Genomic DNA, 21,795 nt, shown 5'->3' with positions numbered 1-21,795 from the left:
TTTGAAGCTGGCCACTGGGGGTGCTAGCCTCAGGGCCACCTTGCGGGGGACCCACTACAGGTCAAGTTCAGCCACAGCCTGTGCCCCACCTGAGGCCACCTGGCAGGAGCCACAAAGAAATCCGCAGATGGCCACCATCTGCACTATGCTTGGAGGTGCTTGAGAGGCCAAGCCACAAATCAAGGCCAGCTGCTGCTAGTGTGGAGCTTAGGGCTGCTCAGCAAGAGTTGTGGGATATGCTCAAGCAAGATGCTGCTTGTCTGGGTTCCATCCGCCTATAAGAGACCCTAGGAGAGTCTGCAGCATGATCCAAGGCTGTCAGTTTATACAAAAAAGCCACTGGAAGTAGCTTGGGTGTGACTGAAAGTTGGGTGGGGCAGAATTTCACGATTGAGGCAAATGAATGGTGTCAGCCAGCTTGATGGAGATGCAGATAGTATGACGTCTGTCTGCATCTGCATGCCAGGAAGGGGGGTGGGGCTCAACAAAAACACAATGGCTTCCTCCAGATCCTTCATCTGGGAGAAATCTCTACCGTCAGTCTTTGTCCTGAAACCAGACAATTCAATTCCACCCCCCACCTCCCCTCCGCCCCATATGTCCCAGATGGCTCTCCAGCTGTTGTCCTAGTGCTAGAGTTCAGAGCCAGTGATTCCATTAGTGAGCACATCCATGCACGGTCCCTTTAATAGGAGCGTCTGGAACTCTAGTCACCCTCTGTTTCACTCAGCCACAATCTTGACTGATTTTCACAAGCAGAAATTATGGGGACTTCTCTCCCTGGCACTGGAACCCTTGACTGGGGTAGCTTTGTGTTGCTCTGGGATCCCTTGCTCCTTTGTGGGGGACCTGCACAGCCAAGCTATCCCTCCCAATTTTTAATGGTCACACTTGAGTGTTGGAATAGCCTGTTCCACATCTCTGTCCCTCGTACCAGTCTTGAGGTGGCTTCTTCTGTATGTCCTTAGTTGTAGGGCTTTTGTTCAGCAAGATATCAAGCAATTCTCTATGATGGTTGTTTTGTAGTTTACTTGTATTTTGATGTGGTCGTGAGAGAAGGTAAGCACAGCATTTACCTACTATGCTGTCTTGATTGGAATTCTCTTCCTTCTCTCTCTTAAATTTAATTTGTTAGTCTCCTCCAGAGTTAGACAAAAGAATATCAGAGCTATGTTTGGAAATTGTACATCCAAAGAATCTTGTCAAAGTTTTGTGCAAGTTGGGAAAATTTGGTGTGTTCTTTCTCTGGAGGGAAGAAACCCTTTTTCCTGTGTTTGAGACCTAGGTAGGACTCTTTGTCTGAGGACCAAGCTACTAAGGTAGGCATTTTGCAGTTTATCCTCAGAAGGTATTACTCATGGTACTTTTCGATGTAAAAATAAGAATAGGCTAGATTATACAAAAGCCATTCAACTTCTTGGGAAGTCAGCTGCTCATTAATGAGAGGTCTACAGGCTCCAGAAAAGCCATGTCAATTCCATCAGCATCCCCTTTTCATCATTCCTCAGGGTCACTCACACAACTGATTTATAAGCCATCTAGCTCTCTGCTCTCCAAGTCATGCCAAACTGATTCAGTTTCTTTCTGCATGTGCTTTCTCTTCTTTAATGGTAGGTGTGTGTGTTTATCTTTGATATTCATATAGTATGGAAGTAGGGCAGATTCTCATGATTAACATGTGTCCAAGTATGCCCCCTAAAATAATCTGACTACAGATGGCAAGGGCTATAATTATAAGAAGATCTTGTCATTCTCTTCCATCTATAAAGAGGATTTTCTCATAGGCACACACACAGAAAACTCATAGCATTAGAAAATCCAGCCATTATGCAAAAACAAATATAATGGAGATTGTATGCAAGCAACCCCTTCAGGGAAGACAGACACAGACAAAGCAACATGAGGATTCTTTCTATGTTGCCCAAAAAAATGATCAATAGTGTATATTTTGCTCTCTTCCCCAAAAAAATGATCAATAGTGTATATTTTTCTCAAAGTAGAGTTTGGTCTGTGGTCCCTTAAAGGAGTTGCTCCCTTGAACCTATTGTGGGAAACTGGGGAACGCTTGAGTCATTGGAAATTTCACGAAATCCTGCAGACACACAACACAGAATCAATCTCTTAGCACTTAACACTGGTGGACAGAAACCAGATAGTCATTAATTAATGACAGAAATACTTTAGCTCAGTCATGAACCAGAAATCATCCAGAAACAGACTCAGCAAGTGTCTGCCAATACAGTCCATGGCGACTCATTGTGGGAGCCAAGAAGAATGAGCCTGAGGAAGACACCTTTGACAAAGTGCCATGTTTGGTGACTCGAATAGCTGAATCCTCATAGATAGAAAACCATTGACACCTGTCAAAACCAAAACACACAAAAAATTTGGTCACTGAATAAGGCTTCCCTCCCACCCCATAATAAACAACAACACAACGCAGTGCCTTTGCTTTTAGAACCGCTAGGCAATAAAGATAGATAGCTAAAAAAAAATGTTTTGAAAGTTAGCTGCATCTATTGTTGAAACCATTTTAATAAATAAAAAATAGGATCTTCTGTTGTTCAAGCATATCCAGAAAACAGGCATTTTAGGATGTGCTGCCATTCTGACTCTGATATAACCAAGTGGGGGGCCTTAGTTATTTGCAACTGCTATTATTCTATGGGTTCCTGCAATTAGCAACCTACCTCAGAATGTAAGATTGTCAGAAACAGAAATCTCTTCCAGCCATGCTGGAACAGGCTCTTTGTCAACAAGGTTAGGCTGCTAAAGGCAATGTGTTGGTTTCACTTATTTCATGATTGTTTTATTCTAGTATTTTTGTTACACTGCTATCAGTAAATGTAAAACGTATTCAAAATGCTCCTAAAGCTAGTAATAAAATGGTATGTTTATAAAATGTCCCACAAATCAAGGAGAGTATCTATTTTTCTTTTTTTCCCAAAAAGGGAAAAGGAAAATAAGGTATACATCTCTTTCTCCTTTTCCCTTCTCTAGCTGCACCCCTCCTCCAAGGTGCTCTTGGAGGGGAGGGTGCTCTGAGGGGAGGGGCAGGAGTGTGTATACTACAGCTATTGATCATTACCCTGAGTCATAGGGGACATTTATTTAATGTTTTCTTTGGGTTTAAAACTGCCTGGCTCCTGGTTGATCTGTGCTGAAAGGGTTAATATGCAGTGAAGGCAAAGTTAACATGGGACATGCCATAAATGGCTCCAGCTGTGTATAATTAACAGTAATACTGCAGAGTAAATGACTTTTATTGGTAACCATGTCATAACTTCATTAAAAGTCATATTTACAGCCCTATCATATGAAATGAATTCTCCTATATTCTGGAATTTAATGGGCATTCATTTTCACCTTGTTCAATTATCTTCCACCACCACCACCCTCCCCGCACTCCCCACCCCCCCAAATCATCCTCTCCCTGGTGTGGGAAGCATGAAGCCAAAATACAATCGGAATGTAATTAACACCTGGCAGAGAGCTCCTCTTCTAGGGATTATTTCCCAAACCACAATAAAACTGTTTCTCCTTGTTTTCAATTATAAATAGGTAACTTCCTTACACAAAAACATTAAGTAACAATCATAAATACAATTTATTTGCTGGAAAGCTTTCAAAGGTTAGGCCTCTGCAAAGAGTTCATGACTAAAACAATCTGGAACCAAGTCCAAAACTGCAAAGTGAATCAAGATTACAGAGAAAGGAAAAAAGTAAAGCTAATGCTTGGTTTTGAATCAAACCTTTTCCATTATAACTCCTGTTATCTGAAAGTACCTATCACATTTTTTTCTTGTCAAGTGGTGTATCGAATTAAATTTCTCCCTCACGCCCTACTTCCCTTCCCTTCTCTTCCCTCTTTTTATCTTCTTCACTCAAGTCCTAAAGGAAATATCTTGCCTGACCCATCAAGTGATCTAGGAACTCAATCTCCTGATCTCAGCTTTCATTCCATCTCAAATGTTGCTTTAGAGTTTTTAGATGTGTAGGGAAATTTTGAATGAGGAAGTACGATGTCAAGAGTGAATTTTCTTTGTTGAAAGTTCCAGTTGATGTTCTCTGAAGTTCAAAGTGAGAATATAAAAGCCCTATGAGTATTAGGAAGGGCATACTCTGGGGATCCAGGCACACCTGTTATTTAAGGGCTGGGGAAGATATTTTGATTTCTTTTTTTCCAGGTTTATTGACTATAATTGACACAGAACATGTGTATGCTTAAGTTGTACAATGTGTTCATTTGATACATTTATAAAGTGCAAGATGATGGCCACCATAGTGTTAGCTACCACCTCTATCCCATCACATACTTACCATTTATCTTTTGTCTTGAGAACATTTAAAATCTTCTCTCTTAGAAATGTCAGGTACACGATACAGTATTGTTAGTTATAATCACCACGCTGTACATTAGCTTCCCAAACTTGTTAATCTTATAAATGGGAGTTTGTATCTTTTGAGCAATATCTTCCCATGTTCCCCACCCTCCAACCCCTGGTAACCACCACTCTGTTTCTCTGAGTTTGTTCTTTCTAGATTCTCAATATTAAGTGATATCATAGAGTATTTGTCTTTCTCTGTCTGACTTGCTTCAGTTAGCATAATGCCCTCAAGGGCTACCCAAGTTTTTGCAAAAGGCAGGATTTCCTTCCTTCTCATGGCTGAACAATATTCCATTATGTGTATAAATATAGATATAGACCATAGATATACTCTATTACCTATCTATGTGTATGTCTATCTCTATCTATATCACATCTTCTTATCCATTCATTCATTACTAGATTCTTAGGTTATTTCCATATCTTGGCTATTGTGACCAATGAGCAGACCTATATTTTAATCCATACCACCTACTAGCTATATAACATTGGAAAATTTGTCTCAGCCTTCCTGAAAATCATTTTGAAATAAATAGGATTAATTACCATTATTTTGATGGGGTTATTAGTATTAAATAAAATAATATATCTGGTATTGTGTCTCAGAGAAAAGGCAAACAATCAATATTTTTCCACTCTTCCTTCTTCTGCTTTCTCTCATTCCTTTCCTTCTTTACAGAAGTTTATAATCCCCCTATGTTTGGCATTAATATCTTGAGCTCTAGATTGAGGGCTACTCTTGATATAGGAGTATATTGATCGACAAGTCAGAACTATCTGTAAAATATCCCTGTCTACCATAAAAGAATATCATAAAAGGTAAGGAATGACACCAAACTCAGTCGGGAAGGTAGTGAGGAAAATAACAGCCATGGCTGACATTGAACATGAGGTCATCGCACCTCCCAAGACCCCTTGTGGTCTAACAGCCTGAGCAGAGTTGATAGAGAGAGGGAGTAGTGCCCAAGAAACATTCGAACACAGCTAGCACTTACATTTGTGAATGTAAAATGCTCTTGGAAGCTGGCATCATTTTAGACATAATGCCAACACGCCAGGGGATACTTTCTGCTGCCAAGCATGCCGTCTTCAGCAAATTCCACTGTACACTTGTACTGCTGTTCTCAATCCTGCTGCTTTATCTGATTTTAGGCTGACCTTATATAATTAGCACTTTGGGCTGGCAGTATTATTTAGGAACCCTGTTTCCATCATTCATTTTGGGACTTAATAAAGCTTAGAAATACACGAGCAAGAGCAACATCTAATGCAATTTCCTTTCTCTTTATTCTTCCTTTCATGTTATGTTTTTAACTGAAGATCAAGATTCCTTATTGGGTTATAAAATCTTTTAACTGGGTTGTGACCAGCATTTAAACATTAAAAATTACAACGAAGCAGAATAAAATAAAGCAAAGTGTAGATTAATGAAATATGGTGTGTGTGTGTGTGTGTGTGTGGTTATGTGTGTGTGTGTGTGTGTGTTATGCTATAAAATATGGCCCAAAGTTTGAAAATCAATGATGTACTGGTGAGCACGTAGACTCGATAAGCACCAGTCTTGGGGCAAGTGGTCCAGTCCTGCCATGTCACCGTCTTGCTGGAGTCCACTCCTTAAAGTGGTCTGTACCTTCATCTCCTTCATCAGGACAATGAGCCCAGCAGCACATGAAGAGAAGTCAACTTTCTGGAAAGGAAACACAAGGGGAAGGGGAGTCTATTCTTAATCAATCAAGGAAACATGTGTCTCATTGTTGCTCATGTGGGCTCCTGTGGTTAATGAGCCCCAACCTCTTTCCAGATGAGGTACCAATCATTTGACTTACCAAATTCAATAAAAATCTCAAATATGAAAATTTGCATTTAGATGCAATGAGCTGCAGTGTGTCCCTAATGAGATAATTAGGCACAAGCATGCATGCTGGCATTTAATTGCTCTTTACCAAGTGTTTCTGGACCGCTCCTTCTCCATGTTTTGAGATGCGGGGCCTAGAGAGAGTGGTCCATAGTGAATGTCACTAGCCCTATTCTGGCTCAATATCTAGTTCAAGTAAGGGGACCAGAAATGAGAAATGCTAAGGAAAAGGGGAGATGTTAGGGATATTCCCAGGTGCCTCCAGGGAAGGGTTATTGCTTTGTGGGTCCCTGGCCCAGAGTTGAACCTGGTTAAAAGTGGTGCTGTCTTTCTGGCATCTTTGATCTAACATATCTTTCTAGCTTTCTGGCTTCTACAGCCCCTTATTCCAGAGGCTGACTTTTAGGTGTGAAGTAATTACATAGCGTGTGCACCCTCTGTTTAAAAACAGACTTTGGGAAAAGGAAAAAGAATGTGCAGGAGATCAGTGGGTGACGACAGATCCCTATTGAACAGTAGACTTTCATCTACCCAATCTGCCACACTGTTGAAGCAGGCAAATAGATCTCACACAAAAACCGTAGGATGCCCCTGCACATGTCCAAACAGATGGCTGGCCGGCAGAGGCATCTGCTTGGATTTCAGGCAGGGCAGGGAGCATCCAGAGAGAATGCCCTCTGGAATCCCGGACAGTTTTTGGAGACCTCCATGACTTTCCACTACAAAATAGTTACCTCATTTGAACTTCCTATGCTTGTCTTTTCTTCTTTTCACTTTTCACTTATTGGTGTTCAAGTGCCAACTTGTTGAAAAAGAAAGGGAGGAAAACATGAATACAGAGTTGTTTTTATTTTTTAAGAAACGTAAAGAGAATAGGAAAAAGCACAACAGAGGAATCAAAAAGAGTGGGGAGGAGAAAGAAAGCAAGATCCCAAGTTAGAAACCCTGTTTAAGTTGTGCCCCATTATTTACTTCTTCCTGCTCTGTAATATTACTTTTTTTTTTTTTTTGGGGGGGGGACAACTTATTGAAAATTCAGGAGACTGGCCAATTATTTGGATGTTAGAAGCATAGCAATTAAACAACATATGACTGCTGCTGCAGCCTCCCAGCATCTTTTCTTTTCTCTCCAAAGAACAGAGAAATAATAAAATGGGAAGATCCTGCTCTGCTTCTGGAGCAGGCTCTCCACAGTAGTCTTTAGACTATTTAGGACCAAACTCCCTGGGCCATTTCTGCTCCCCACCTCCCTCACTTCACCTTATAAAGACACTCTACTAATTCACTAGGTTTGCTCTTTCGTGACATTCTCTTAAGCTCTAACTGGAGTTGACAGATGTCTGTGTTTTGTAACCAAGACAATTGCCTCCACCATGTTTATTACATTTTTGCAAGTTATTTGAAAATATTAGTACACTGTCACTATTGATTGAGAGAAGGTTAGTCCAGTAAAGGAACCATTTACTTACATGCGGCAATATTGTGTAATAACTGCAAGTGTGTAGACAAAATACTTGGTTAGAATCTCAGCTCTATTGAGTAAGGTTGTACGAGTTACTCTCCATCTGCTTCATTTTCTGCCCTGAGCAGAAGAAGCAACACTTACAACTATTTCACAGGGCTGTTGTAAGGGTTAAATGAGTTAATTCATGTAGCATGCCTAGAACAACACAGGGCATACTTTTGAGAGTTAGTTTTTATACAATGAGAAGGAAGAACAAGAGGAGACAAAACTTCCCCCAAAAGAGACAGAGACAGTACAAATTCTACAAAACACAAAATATACAGAGTCCTTTGGACTATCAGCATGAGAATACTATTCATTTGCAAACTCAATTTTCCTTTGAAAAGGAAGAATGACTCAGAGGGTGGAGCCAAGAGTCGGAAAGAACAATGTGGTAGTTAATTTTTTGTGTCAACTTGGCTAACCCATGGTGTCTAGTGTTTGGTCCAACACCAGTCTAGATGTTGCTGTGAAGGTATTTATTTTTAGATGTGATTAACATGTAAATCAGTAGACTTTGAGTAAAGTAGATTACCCTCCATAATGTGGTTAGGCCTCATCCAATCAGTTGAAGGTCTTAAAAGAAAAGACCAGGACCTCCTAAAAAGAAAGAATTCTGACCTCAGACTCACTTTGATTTGAGCTCATTATTAACTCTTCTGTGGGTCTCCCACATGTCAGCCTACCCTACAGAATTCAGACTTGATACTCTATTATCTCTCACCTGGAATCCTGTCAGGTTTGTTACTGCTCAGACCACTGGAGTATGGTAAGCTATATGACTACTAAGACTGGGACAAAAAAGGAATTGAAATTTTGGTCTAATTTGCTTGGAAAGTGCACACTTGGAGCCCTGAACTACTACAGAGGAACTCCAACCATCCTGAGGTTACCATGCTGTGAGGAAGCCAAGATCCAAGAGAGGCCACACTTCCATTTGCCACTCCCAGCCCTCAGGATATTTCTGCCAAGGCACCAGATGTGTGAATAGAGAAATCTGCAGATGATTCCAGCCACAAGGCATTTTCAGCCATCATACATTCCTAGCTAAATTCCCAGATGCTGTGGGACAGAGACAATCCATTGACAGCACGGAACTTTATCAGAGACCCTATCGTCCCAGAAAGCAGTGCTGGTCAATAAATCCTTCCTCCCTTGGTATGCCAGGAAACAACTAAATGAAAAGGACCATCCTGCCATCACATTTTCTTTTATTTTTTTTAATTTTTATTTTTTTATATTTTTAGTTACAGTTGGTAGTCAATATAATTTTATATTAGTTTTAGGTGTACAGCATAGTGGTTAGAAATTTATATAATTATGCGGTGATTCCTCCCTATTAGTCTAGTACCCAGCTGGCACTATACATAGTTGTTGCAATGTCATCGACTCCACTCCCTATGCTATACTTTACATCCCCATGACTATTTTGAAACTAGCAATTTGTGTTTCTTAATCCCTTCAACTTTTTCATCCAACTTCCCTCCCCTCCTCAACCATCGATTTGTTCTCTGTATCTAGGAGTCTATTTCTATTTTGTTTGCTTATTTATTGTGTTCTTTAGATTCCACATATAAATGAGATCATATGTTATTTGTCTTTCTCAGTCTGACTTATTTAACTTAGCATAATACCCTTTAGGTCCATCCATGTTGTTGCAGATGGTAAGATTTCATTCTTTTTTATGGCTGAGGGATATTCCATTGTATGTATGTATATATGTACCACATCTTTTTTGTCCAATTATCTATTGATGGGCACTTGCATTGCTTCCATATCTTGGCTATTATATGTAGTGTTGTGGTGAACATAGTGGAGGATATATCTTTTTGAATTAATGTTTTGGATTTCTTCAGATAAGAACCCAGAAGTAGAATTGCTGGGTCATCAAGTAGTTCTATTTTTAGTTTTTGGAGGAACCTCCAAACTGTTCTCCATAGCAGCTGCACCAATTTGCAATCCCACCAACAGTGCAGGAGGGTTCCCTTTTCTCCACATCCTTGCCAACATTGTTGTTTGTTGATTTATTGATAATGACGGGTGTGAGGTGATAGATCACTGTGGTTTTATTGCATTTCTCTATAATAATTATTGACATCGAGCATCTTTTCATGTGTGTTGGCCATGTGTATATTCTCTTTGGAGAAATGTCTGTTCAGGTCCTCTACCCATTTTTTAATTGGATTGTTTGGGTTTTTTGGTTTTCAGTTTTATGAATTCTTTATAAATTTTGGATATTAAGCCCTTATCAGATGTATCATTGGCAAATATCTTCTCCTATTTAGTAGGCTGTCTTTTTGTTTTGTTGATGGTTTTTTGCTGTGCAAAAACTCTTCAGTTTGATATAGTCTCATTTGTTTATTTTTTTCTTGTTTCCTTTGCCCAGGAAGATGGATCAGAAAAGAAAAAAAAAAAGAAAGAAAAAATGTATGTGTATATATACATATATATATATATATATATATATATATATATATATATATATATATCTCACTAAGAGCAATGTCAGCGAGTTTACTGCCTATGTTTTCTTTTAGGAGTCTTATGGTTTCAGGCCTTACATTTAAGTCTTTAATCCATTTTGAATTTATTTTAGTATATGGAGTGGTCCTGATTCATTTTTTGCATGTATCTATCCAGTTTTTCCAGCACCATTTATTGAATAGAGTGTCTTACCCCACTGTATATTCTTGCCTCCTTTGTAATCGATTAAATATCCACATAGGGTGAGTTTATTTCTAGGTTCTATTTTGTTCCATTTATCTACTGTACTTTCCTGAAAATAAGACCTAGCCGGACAAGCAACTGTAATGCATCTTTTGGAGCAAAAATTAATATAAGACCAGGTATTATGTTATATTATATTATATTATATTATATTATATTATATTATATTATATTATATTATATTATATTATATTATATTATACCTGGTCTTATATTATAGTAAAATAAGACCGGGTCTTGTATTAATTTTTGCTCCAAAAGATGTATTAGAGCTGGTTGTCCGGCTAGGTCTTATTTTCGGGAACACAGTATGTGTCTGTTTTCATGCCAGTACCATGCTGTTTTGATTACTATGACCTTGTAGCATAGTCGGTATCAGTTGCATTCATTGTACCACAATTTTGTTCTTCTTTCCAAGATTTATTTGACTATTTGGTGTCTTTTGTGGTTGCATATAAATTTTAAGATTATTTGTTGTAGTTCTGTGAAAAGTTCCATTGGTATTTTGATAGGGATTGCATTGAATATATAAAATGCTTTGTGTAGTATGGACATTTTTAACAACGTTAATTCTTCCTATCCATGAGCACTGTATATGCTTTCATTTATTTGTGTCTTCTTCAATTTCTTGCTTCAGTGTCTTACAGTTTTCCAAATGCAGGTCTTTTACTTCCTTGGTTAATTTATTCATACACACACACACACACACACACACACACACACACACACACAGAGGGAACCAACAAATGTATACACATTTTAAGAAAGGAAAACTGTATTAAAATTGTAATACTCAATATGTACTGATAACAAATGATGAATACAAGTCACGTTTGACTTCTGCAATTGCAAGAGGTGCTCAAAGTGGTTACGATCAGCGTCCAGACACTTCTGATTATGGTGAACTACTGCTTGAGCAACATTGACCAAAGTGTCTACTGTATACATTTTTTTGGTACCCCTGGTATATATATGCAATTGCAAATGGAATTGTTCTCTTAATTTATATTTCTGATAGTTCAGGATTGGTTTGTAAGAATGCAACCAATTTCTGAATATTAATTTTGTATCCTGCTACTTTACTGAATTCATTTATCAGTTCTAATAGATTTTGGTGGAATCTTTGGGGTTCTCTATATATAGTATCATGTCATCTGCAAATAATGACAGGTTTACTTCTTCCTTTCCAATTTGGATGCATTTTATTTCTTTTGCTAGTCTGATTGCTGTGGCTAGGACTTCCAATAATATGTTGAATAAAAGTGGTGAAAATCGGCACCTTGTCTTGTTCCTTATTTTAAGGAGAATGGTTTTAGTTTTTCCTTCTTGAGCATGATATTAGCTGTGGGTTTGAAGTATACTGTGTTTCCCCGAAAATAAGACCTAGCCAGACAATCAGCTCTAATGCATCTTTTGGAGCAAACATTAATATAAGACTGGTCTTCTTTTACTATAATATAATACCGGGTCTTATATTAATTTTTGCTCCAAAACGCGCATTAGGGCTGATTATCTGGCTAGGTCTTATTTTTGGGGAAACACAGTATGTTTTTTATTATATTGAGTTATGTCTTTTATTACAATGAGGTATGAGGTATTATCATAAATGCATGCTGGATTTTGTCAAATGCTTTTTCTGCATCTATTGATATGAAATACTGGTATTTCATTTTGTTTATGTGGTATGTCATGTTAATTGATTTGCAGATGTTGAACCCACACACATCACAAGACTAAATCTCATTTGATCATATACATGATCTGTATTTAATGTACTGCTGAATTTGGTTTGCTAATATTTTGTTGAAGATTTTGACATCTCTATTCATCAGGGCTATTGGCCTGTAATTTTCTTTCCTTTCTTTTTTCTTTCTTTCATTGTTTCTTTGTTTCTTGCTTTTCTTGCTTTCTTTCCTTTTTTTTTTTTTTTTTTTGTAATGTCTTTGCCTGGTTTGGGGATCAAGGTAACAGTGGCATGATAAAATCAGCTTGGGCGCTCCATCTCCCCTTGAATTTTTTGGAATACTTTCAGAAGAATAGGTGTTAGTTCTTCTTTGAATGTTCAGTAAAATTTTCCTGTGAAGCCATCTGTTCCACGACTTTTATTTGAGAGCTTGTTGATTACTGATTCGATTTCATTAGCAGTAATCGATCTGTTCAGATTTTCTGTTTCTTCTTGATTTGGTCTTGGAAGATTATATGTTTCTAGGAATTTATTCATTTATTCCAGATTGTCCAACTTGTTGGCATATAATTTTGTATAATATTTTCTTATAATTGTTTGTGTTTATGCGATGTCAGTTGCCACGTCTCTTTCAATTTTGATTGTATCTATTTGGGTCCTCTTTTTTACTTGATGAGTCTGGTTAAAGGTTTATCAATTTTGTTTATTTTTTCAAAGAACCACTGTTGGTTTTATTGATCTTTTGTATTGTTTTATTAGAATTTGTTTATTTCCACTGATTTTTATTATTTCCTTCCTGCTGCTCACTTTGGTCTTTGTTTGCTTTTGTTTTTCTAGTTCATTTAAGTGTAATGTTAGATTGTTTCTTTGAAATTGTTCTTACTTTTTGAGTTAGGCCTGTATGATATGAATTTCCTTCTTAGGACATCTTTATTGTGTCCTGCAGACACAACATATATATACTTCACCATCTTGCCCCGGTTCTGCCATCACATTTTCCAAGATAAGATCTTCTCCATCCTTTCTCGTGACACCCATAAGACGCATGGATGACTCCCCTGTTTACTTGCCCTTATCAAACTCCAGACCCCCTTTTTTTCTCTGTAATGGTCCTCATTAATGAATATTTTTTTTTCCTATTACAAAAGTCTGCATAAAATCATATATTTAATTGTCAGGTTCATTTTTATCTTTCACGTCATTCTCACTGAGCTCTTTCCAAACACATGACCCACAGAAACTGTGAGCATAATAAAATAGTTATTATTTTAAGTTATGAATTTTTCTTTTTTTCTGCAACAAAAATAACCAGAACAGAGCTTGTATGAGGTCAGACAATTAAGTTCACGAACTTGTTGCAATGATGTTGCTAACCTTTTTTGATATCAGAGGGATTGTTAATTATAAATTTATACCAACTGGACAAAGTTAACCAATTTAGTATTTGGAAGTGCTGAAAAGGCTGTGTGAAAAAGTTAGATGTCCTGAACTTTTCACTAACAAGTCATGGCTCTTGCATCACAACAATGCACCAGCTCACACGACACTGTCTGTGAGGGAGTTTTTAGCCAATAAACAAATAACTGTATTGGAACACCCTCCCTACTCACCTGTTCTGGCCCCCAGTGACTTCTTTCTTTACCTGAAGATAAAGGAAACATTGAAAGGAAGACATTTTGATGATATTCAGGACATCAAGGGTAATTATGACGACAGCTCTGATGACCAGTCCAGAAAAAGATTTCCAAAATTGCTTTGAAGGGTGGACTAGACACGGGCGTCAGTGCATAGCTTCCCAAGGGGAGTACTTCAAAGGTGACCATAATGATATTCAGCAATGAGCTATGTAGCACATTTTCTAGGATTAGTTTGTGAACTTAATTGACCGACCTTGTATATTAATTATCTACAGTTTGCTTTATTTTTCATTTTTTATGTTGCAAATTTTTTACTGATTATGTTTGGATTTTTTTCCCCATCACTTTCCTAGTCACTAAACACGAAAACATATATACAGCCCTGCTGTGGTTTACTCCTCGTCTTCTAGTTGCTGTTAGAATTCTCTTCTCAGATTTAGAGCTGTAGATTTCAAAGATGTATTCCTGCCCTCACCATGCTTCTGGTGTTTTGTTGTGTTTTATTTAAGGTAAATTTGCACACATAAGGCTGGGTTATCTAAATTTAATACAAAATATTTTTCCATGTGGAATGGAGTTTATTTCTCGAAATTCCTGAGTTCAATCTACTTTTTCTTCAGATTGTTTTTTATCCTTAAACAAAACTAATTATCACCAGAAAGAGTAAATAACAAACTATAACTCATAGCGTACACCCTTCTGGGGCTTTTCCTGGTTTTGTCTTTTCTATAGAAAAGGCAATGTGTTAAGTATAAGACCTATCTAAATCTACTCTCCAGTTTACACATTCCTAAGGATTACGCTTTTCATAAAAAGTTTTTGTACTATAATGGCTTTAGGAAAGGAATTTCTACGCCTGATGCTGTGAAATTCAGACCTTTGTTGTTCATTCATAGCTTGGCTATTGACATTAATGGGTGGGCTGGTCTTTTTGCCCATTTATGTTCCTATTTCATAACATAGATATAGGGTATGTCTATACCTTGATAACACTGAAATATTTGTCTTCCATTTATTATTTTAGTAACATGAGATTTCCTAGCATTAAATATGCAAAGTGGTTTGAGAGCCTTTAAATAAGGGCAAAATGAAAATTACTGATTATTTGTTATTGTTTTTTAAAGGAAGTCATTTAAGATTACTCTCCTGCAGCTTTCTGATTAATGGCCATCTCAGCAGCACTTTCCCAGTGGCTTTGTAAAGGTTAAGTTACTTCCTTGAACATCACACCTTCAGTTGAAGTAGCCCAAAAGTAAGAGCACAGAGTTCTGCCTCATTTGGTCACAGGTGAAGCATCATGTTTACTTGATACAAAAAAAGAAAAGAAAAGAAAAAAGTTCCATTTTTACTCCCATCCCCCACTCCTCAATAAGCATAACTGTTTGCAGCCTAAGTGCTCTTTAGTTGACATTTATGCTGCTTACACAGATAGTAATGAGAAAAAAAAAATCTAGCAAAGAGACAACTCTACAAGTTTTATTTTGGATTTCAAATAAGTGTCAGGTTATCTTGAGCCTTGCTTTTCAAAATGTGGCCCCTGGGCCAGCAGCATCAGCTTTACGTTGTAGCTTGTTAGAAACGCATAATCCTGGCTCCATCCCAGATTTTGAGAGTGAGAATCTGCGTCTTTAATACAATCTTCAGGTGATTCGTATTCCCATTGAAGTTTAGAAAGCACCTTCTTTAATAGTCTGTCTGATGAGTTCTACAGAGGAGCTGAATTCTCTGAATGGCTTTAGCTGCTCTGTCCACATATGACTGTCGACTGGGTACGTAAGTGTGTGTCCTTCCAGAGATCTTTTCATTCTGGCTTTTACAAGGATTCTCATGAATTATTGGCTATTGTCAAGAGAAACAGTGGTAACCTCATAAGCCTTATTGACCAGGTTTCTGTACATGATAATAAGTCTATTTTCTGGAGAGAAGATCAGACAGAGCCAGTAAGAACTTTAACAACCTCTGGGTACCTTTAATACCAAAAAGATGGAAGTTTTGTTTCATCAACCCAGAAAAAAGTGGAGCTTTCTGCTATTAGGTTGGTGCAAAAGTAATTGTGGTTAAAAGAAAGAAAAGAAAATGCAAAAAATCGCAATTACTTTTGTACCACCCTAATAAATTCTCTTAAAGTAAAGGATTTTTCTAACCAGGTTTACTTGCTGAAGAAATACAATTCAAAACTTCAGCTTATGTTGGTAGGCAAGGCAACTCCCTGAAACGCTAATGCAGATTAGTTGTAGAGTACTAGCAAGGGATGCAAAAGCCTCCTGTACATCAGTCTCAAGGAAGGAATCGTCAGGGGTGTTTTACTGCCTTGGTCCAGTGTATGAAGCGTGTGCAGCTCCTCATTGGGTTTCATTGCCTGAGAGATCAGTTCACTTAATGGACTGAGTTTAAAAATAAACAAACAAACAAACAAACAAATAAATAAAATCACAGATTTGCAAAACAGATTTATTAAAAGCTATTTTCCCCTTATTAAAACATAAAAAAACAATTCCTGGTGTATTTCACTAACAGCATTTAACACAAAATATGATTTATTTTTAAAAATCTGTTCACCCTCAACTCCATACATCTCTGATATTACCTGACACATCCACTTCAAATGTTCATTCATCCATTAAAGCATTAAACTAATTGTCCCCTGTGTGCCAGACATTGCTTTAGAGCTGTTTTCTTTCTTCCTTTTTCAGGTTCTCTATTCTGTTTTCTGTTCTTCATGCTCATTCACTCAAAGCTGTTGGGTGAAAACCAACCCTTCCAAACTGATTCCACTCTGCTGCTTCACTCACTTAAACCTGCCATCAACTGTCTGGTTGCCAGACAAATGTAAAAGTCAATGGAATAACAAGGTTTCCACATTTTGGCTGACTTTTCACATAGTCATTTGAAAGGAAAATCCCCATGCTTTCTTTCTACGTAAGTCAACTTTGTTACCTGTTCCTGGATAAACGCCGCACCAAGTAATTTCAACTGCTAGAGGTTAATTTCCCTATAATAGCCTCATTGTGATGGAGAGTTTTGGAAATTACAAAAATTAGATGCACTACTAATTGGCCTGTCTGGTTTTGGAGCTACTCCCTGAGTTATAACACAGTCAGAGGAGGCTGTAGTAAGGCCAGGTTTCATTCCCAAACCAATACTTACCAAGAAGACAGATGTGAGGAAAGAAAATTGTTCCAAAAAGAATTACATAAGTATATTATTTTCTTTCCCTTAATTGGCTGGGAAAAATGCACTAGAGAGATTCATTCCCTTCACTGGAACTCAGGGCAGTGTAGCAACAAATATTCTTGGGCACCTGCTGTGGCCACTTGTGAGCTGAGCCAGCAGGAAATACAAAGAAGGATCCACTGCTCCCTAATAGGAAAGTGGTTCGCTTGGAGAGGTGAAAATATCAAATCACGTAGCTATAAAGTGAGGTTTTGCGTTTGCTCAAAGTACAACTTAGATATACTCATACAAAAAAAAAAAAATGATCTTGATATTTGCTCTAACTCATCTGATTTTTGTGACAAAGCCCACCCCACGGGGTAGTGGTGGCAACTGAACCTTGCCAGATAAAAATTTTGCAGTCTTTTCTGATCTAAACAGTCTCCCTCCAGCTTATAGCTTTATTCGATACAAAGTCCTCCTCCCAAGCACAGCTGGTATAATAGTGGTTTTGGATGACTCAGTCTCGGCAGGCTCAGTCTTTTAGGTTTCACTCCCCTCCTCTCTTACTGCAAAATGCTATCTGGTTGTGAGGGGGAGCTTAATGCATTTTTATGGAAGTTTGGGAGAAGAAGAGTCCTTGCTCTGCCTCGGTTCCTCTATATCATGCCTGGATCCCCATGTGGAGTGGCCCTGTTGTTCTCCTTTTGAGTCCAGTCCCAGTGAGGGGTGAATGGTTTCATCTGGCCTTCAGGGTCAGCTGGTTCTACCAAAAGCAGCCTCTATCTTCAAGTCTCAGCCTGAAGCTGTCTCCTTTCATGAATGCGGTCTTTTCCTATCCACCACTGCCCTCAACCTCTCTGCATCTCCTCTCAAAATACACAGGGCTTTCTAATTCACTGTTTGCCATGCCCAGTCCGTGGGGAGCCCCAAATGTGGTTTTAATCCCAGCTATTTCCCAACTTCACCTACCCCCTTATCATCATTCCCATATTACGGGTTACGATTCTGAGCTAAAGGCTTTTATATTTGTGACATTGAAAAAAACCCCAACATACATCCAGGGTTGTGAGTCATTAGCCTTGTTTTCCCAAAACATTATAGATTTGCTAAAGTTTCCGTTGCTATTGATTGAGTTTAGATAGGAACAAGGTCAATTGTATCTGACTCCTTTACTCTTCATTTTGTTTCTTCTCCCCATCACTTCTCTGGTTGAAAGGGAAAGACTCAGAATTCTACCTTTCTCTAAATCAGCTCCTTCTTCTCCTTAGGAAAATAAGCCTCACACACAAGCCATTATTGGCAAAATGGCTGTCCCCTCCCCACTATGAAAAACACCTTGTGGTGGGATCCTTTAGACTTGGTTCATTGTCTGCTAAACGGGAGTTCATCTATTAAGGTAAGCTGAATGTCAGATGTTTAGCTTGCTGCAAAATACAATTTGGATATCAGGCGTTTAATTTAAACTCTTTATTTTTGTATGGTAGAGAGATTAAGACTACACTCTGAAACAACACTCTGAATTTGGATCTCCACTCTATCACCCAGATTTGTGGTCTTGGATAAGTTATGAAATATCTCTGTGCCTCAGGTTCTTTATCTGATAAAGAAAAAATGATAATAGTATTATCTGCTTCACAGGATTGCTGTGCAGAGTCTATGAATTTGCATATATAAAGTGTTTAGAGCAGTGACCAGCACATAACAAGCAGTATAAAAATGTTGACTTTTATTATGTGAATTTCTCTTAGAAGAATCCTAATAAATATTCCTTGAAAGGAAAAAGGAAGGTTTGCTGTGAGGATATGGAGTTGGTGGGGAGGTCAATATCAGGAAATGTAAGAGCAAATTGCATAAATATGTTTTCAAAATATGATCTCCCTTATACTGATATGAAACCATTAAAAGATAATGGAAGACTACACATCATTTAGCATTAAATTTTATTCTGCATGTTGTATGCACTGCCAATATTCAGACAGGAGAGGTGAGATAAGTTTTAGTGGTAGTGTTCAGGGAGTTTTTATGGTGGTCTAGAGAATGAAAGGATGGATAGGATGGGGGTGAACAGATGGGGAGTGCGGAGCCTGAAAGGTATAAATGGAAGGATTTTTATTGTTATAGGAAATAGAAACTAAGTGGGCTTTATTATTGTCTTTGGTGACTTCTGATTTTATTCCTTGGAAATGGTTCAAAAGAATAAAAACAAAAAATGCATTCCCCCTTGCATGGCAGAGATTGAGTTGAGTCTGTGTAGACTTGAGTATGTGGCAAACGATAGAGTGGTTGTTTGGGTGCTACCTGGGATAGTTCTCCCATAATCTGGTTCTGTGAAGATGAAGTTTATCAGAGCACCTTTCTTCTTCCATTTTTAAAAGGAATAATAGTAGAGGGAACTGGCATGCTCTGAACAACTCCAAAGCCCACCCGTCTGTATAGGTGAAGGCTTTCTTTTTCTTGTTCTGTTACCTCATCGTTACCTTTCTCCCAGACCAGATGCTGACCCTGAAGATATTCTATGTCACCCTTGAGTTTCCTTCAGGCTTCTTTTTATCTTACAGCAGACCCAAGTCCATAATGAATTTTAAGTGATTTGTTAGGAAGAAACAAGTTACAGTAAGAATATTGTGTAACCCCTTTCTGACCTTAAACGCTCTTAAACCATCAAGAACAGAACTGTGATGCATCAAGTATAGAACTGAATGTTACTCCTAGGGATAAATAAATAAATAAATAAATAAATAAAAATATAAAGAAAGAAAGACTGTTTCTAAGATTAACCCAAGGCCTCCAGACAATTGTCGCAGCTTCTCTTATTTGTGTTTTGGGGATGCAAAAGGAGAAGTAACTGGGGAGCGGATTATCATTTGATGGCCTCGATACAACTAATTCTTCTATTTATAGCCATGCTAAAAATCCAAGCTAGCCCTGGAGTGATTCTCCTATCATTATGGTGGAGCCCAAAAATCAAGAGCACAACTCTCTACCCAGAGTTCCAACAATTCCACTGGGCTCTAGTGCATTAGTCTTGATACTCTGTGTTTGGCTGTAAATGAGTGTTACTATTTATACCTTTGTCCCCCTAAGAGCCTCTCTAAAAATCTTATTTTTAAGAGGAGGAAAAAAAAAAAATCCATGAAGTAATGAAGTCAATCAGCAGGAATTCTAATCTCATTTTAGAATTCTATAGAATCTGTCATTGAAACGTCAGACTCCCCAAAATTCCATCAAGGGGCTTGCCAAAATCCCAGCAAGTGTCCTGGGAACTGCCAGAGGAGCATTAATTATTAGACAGATTTTAATTTGTGCAAATCCATTAACAAAAATCTCTAATTAAAAAAAAATCAATAGATGCCTGTGACATTAACCAGGAAAATCTAATAGAGGACCGTTGACAATTTTTTTCTATTCAATTAACTTGAACACAACATGATGGACTCAACAGATACTTTAATTAGATGCATATGAAAAGAAATTTTACAAAATTAAACAGACTCTCTATTTACAACTGATATGAGGAAAACTGCAGTAAAAGATTTGCTCAAATCCCTAATGACTTGTAATTTCCTTGAGAGGGGCCTGAATCATTAGACAACATCCTTACAAATCAATCCTTCCTCAAGCGGCTGTCCTTTGTCAAGAAAGGGTCGACTGCCCTGCCTGCTTCTCTCCCAGTCTTTTTTTTTGGGGGGTGAGGTATTCATGTGGAAAGTACAAAAGGCAAGCTTCAAGGAACTGTTTACCAAACTCACTATTCTAGGCTTCTCACAGTAAAATTGGCCCAAAATAAATGGCTCTAATTTACAGGGTGAACATGTGTCCAAGATTGTCCTGGACAGTCTCAATTTATGCCTGCTGCCTTGGCATAGTTATTAATAGCACTCCTTTTCACTCTAATAGTGTCTTGGTTTAAACAATAAATTATACAGTCTTCCTACTAATTTATCAACTGTCCCCACTACCTGTTACACACTACTAAGCTCACCCTTTCAACTTTTGGTAGAGATGCTGGATTTCCCTGCTCATGAGAGGTTAAAATTTGGGAAACTGATGAGTATCTATTATTGCTCCCGCAAGAGGCGTGCAAATGGACATGTGCTTTTTCCCTCATTTAGTTGTGTTCTTTTTCCTCCCTGGCCTCCCACTCCAACTTTATCTCTCATGCTTTTACATTTTGGATGAGTGTTAAAATCTTGTGAGATAAACTCAACATAATTCCGACTACAGAGGTTCTCAAATCCTAGATGTTTCTGTCATCTTTAAAGAATTATTCTCCGCATCTAAACTAGTTTATTAATTACTAACATGCTACACAGCTTGAAATGGAGGACTATGTGTAAAATGTTGTATAGTTATGATAGAAAACTCTAAGTGGGTGCCTGGTGATCCCTGCTTCCGGATATCCACACTCTTGTATGGCATTGAACCAGGATTGGTTTCCGTGACCAGTAAATGACAGTTAGTCATTCTAAGATTAGTCAATAAAAGATTGCTATTTCCTTTTTGTATGTCTTATTGCTTACCTGGTCTGCCGCTCTATTTCAGATTACTTATTCTGGGGGAAGTCATGTCGTCAGCTATGGTGTAAATATCCCCAGGAGGTGGCCCACCTGGCAAGGAGCTGAAGTCTCTGGGCAACCATAAACAAGGTACTAAGATTTACTAACAATCACATGAGTGATCTCAGAAGTGGATTCTCTAGGTCCAGTTGAGCCTTGAGATGTCTCTAATCTTGGTCAACAGCTTGACTGAAACTGAATCTGAAACTCTGAGCCTGGACTACCCAGATTCATAACCCACAGAAACAGTGTGAGATATCAAATGTCTGTTGTTTTAAAGTGATAAGT

At 38.1% G+C, this 21,795-nt stretch overlaps 1 long non-coding RNA gene across 1 annotated transcript in view; it reads left to right on the top strand.

Moving 5' to 3' along the window:
- LOC141571300 (uncharacterized) overlaps positions 1-21,575 on the top strand; it is a 38,367-nt gene extending 16,792 nt beyond the window's left edge. The window contains exon 5 of the long non-coding RNA XR_012496062.1: positions 21,494-21,575. This is a non-coding gene — a long non-coding RNA (uncharacterized LOC141571300). The remainder of the gene's footprint in view (positions 1-21,493) is intronic.
- Positions 21,576-21,795: the final 220 nt, after the last annotated feature.

This window comes from Rhinolophus sinicus, linkage group LG04, assembly GCF_036562045.2.
Source record: "Rhinolophus sinicus isolate RSC01 linkage group LG04, ASM3656204v1, whole genome shotgun sequence".
Taxonomy (NCBI): domain Eukaryota; kingdom Metazoa; phylum Chordata; class Mammalia; order Chiroptera; family Rhinolophidae; genus Rhinolophus; species Rhinolophus sinicus.
Note: the sequence above shows the minus strand (reverse complement) of the source record. Positions and strands in the feature narration are given on the sequence as shown.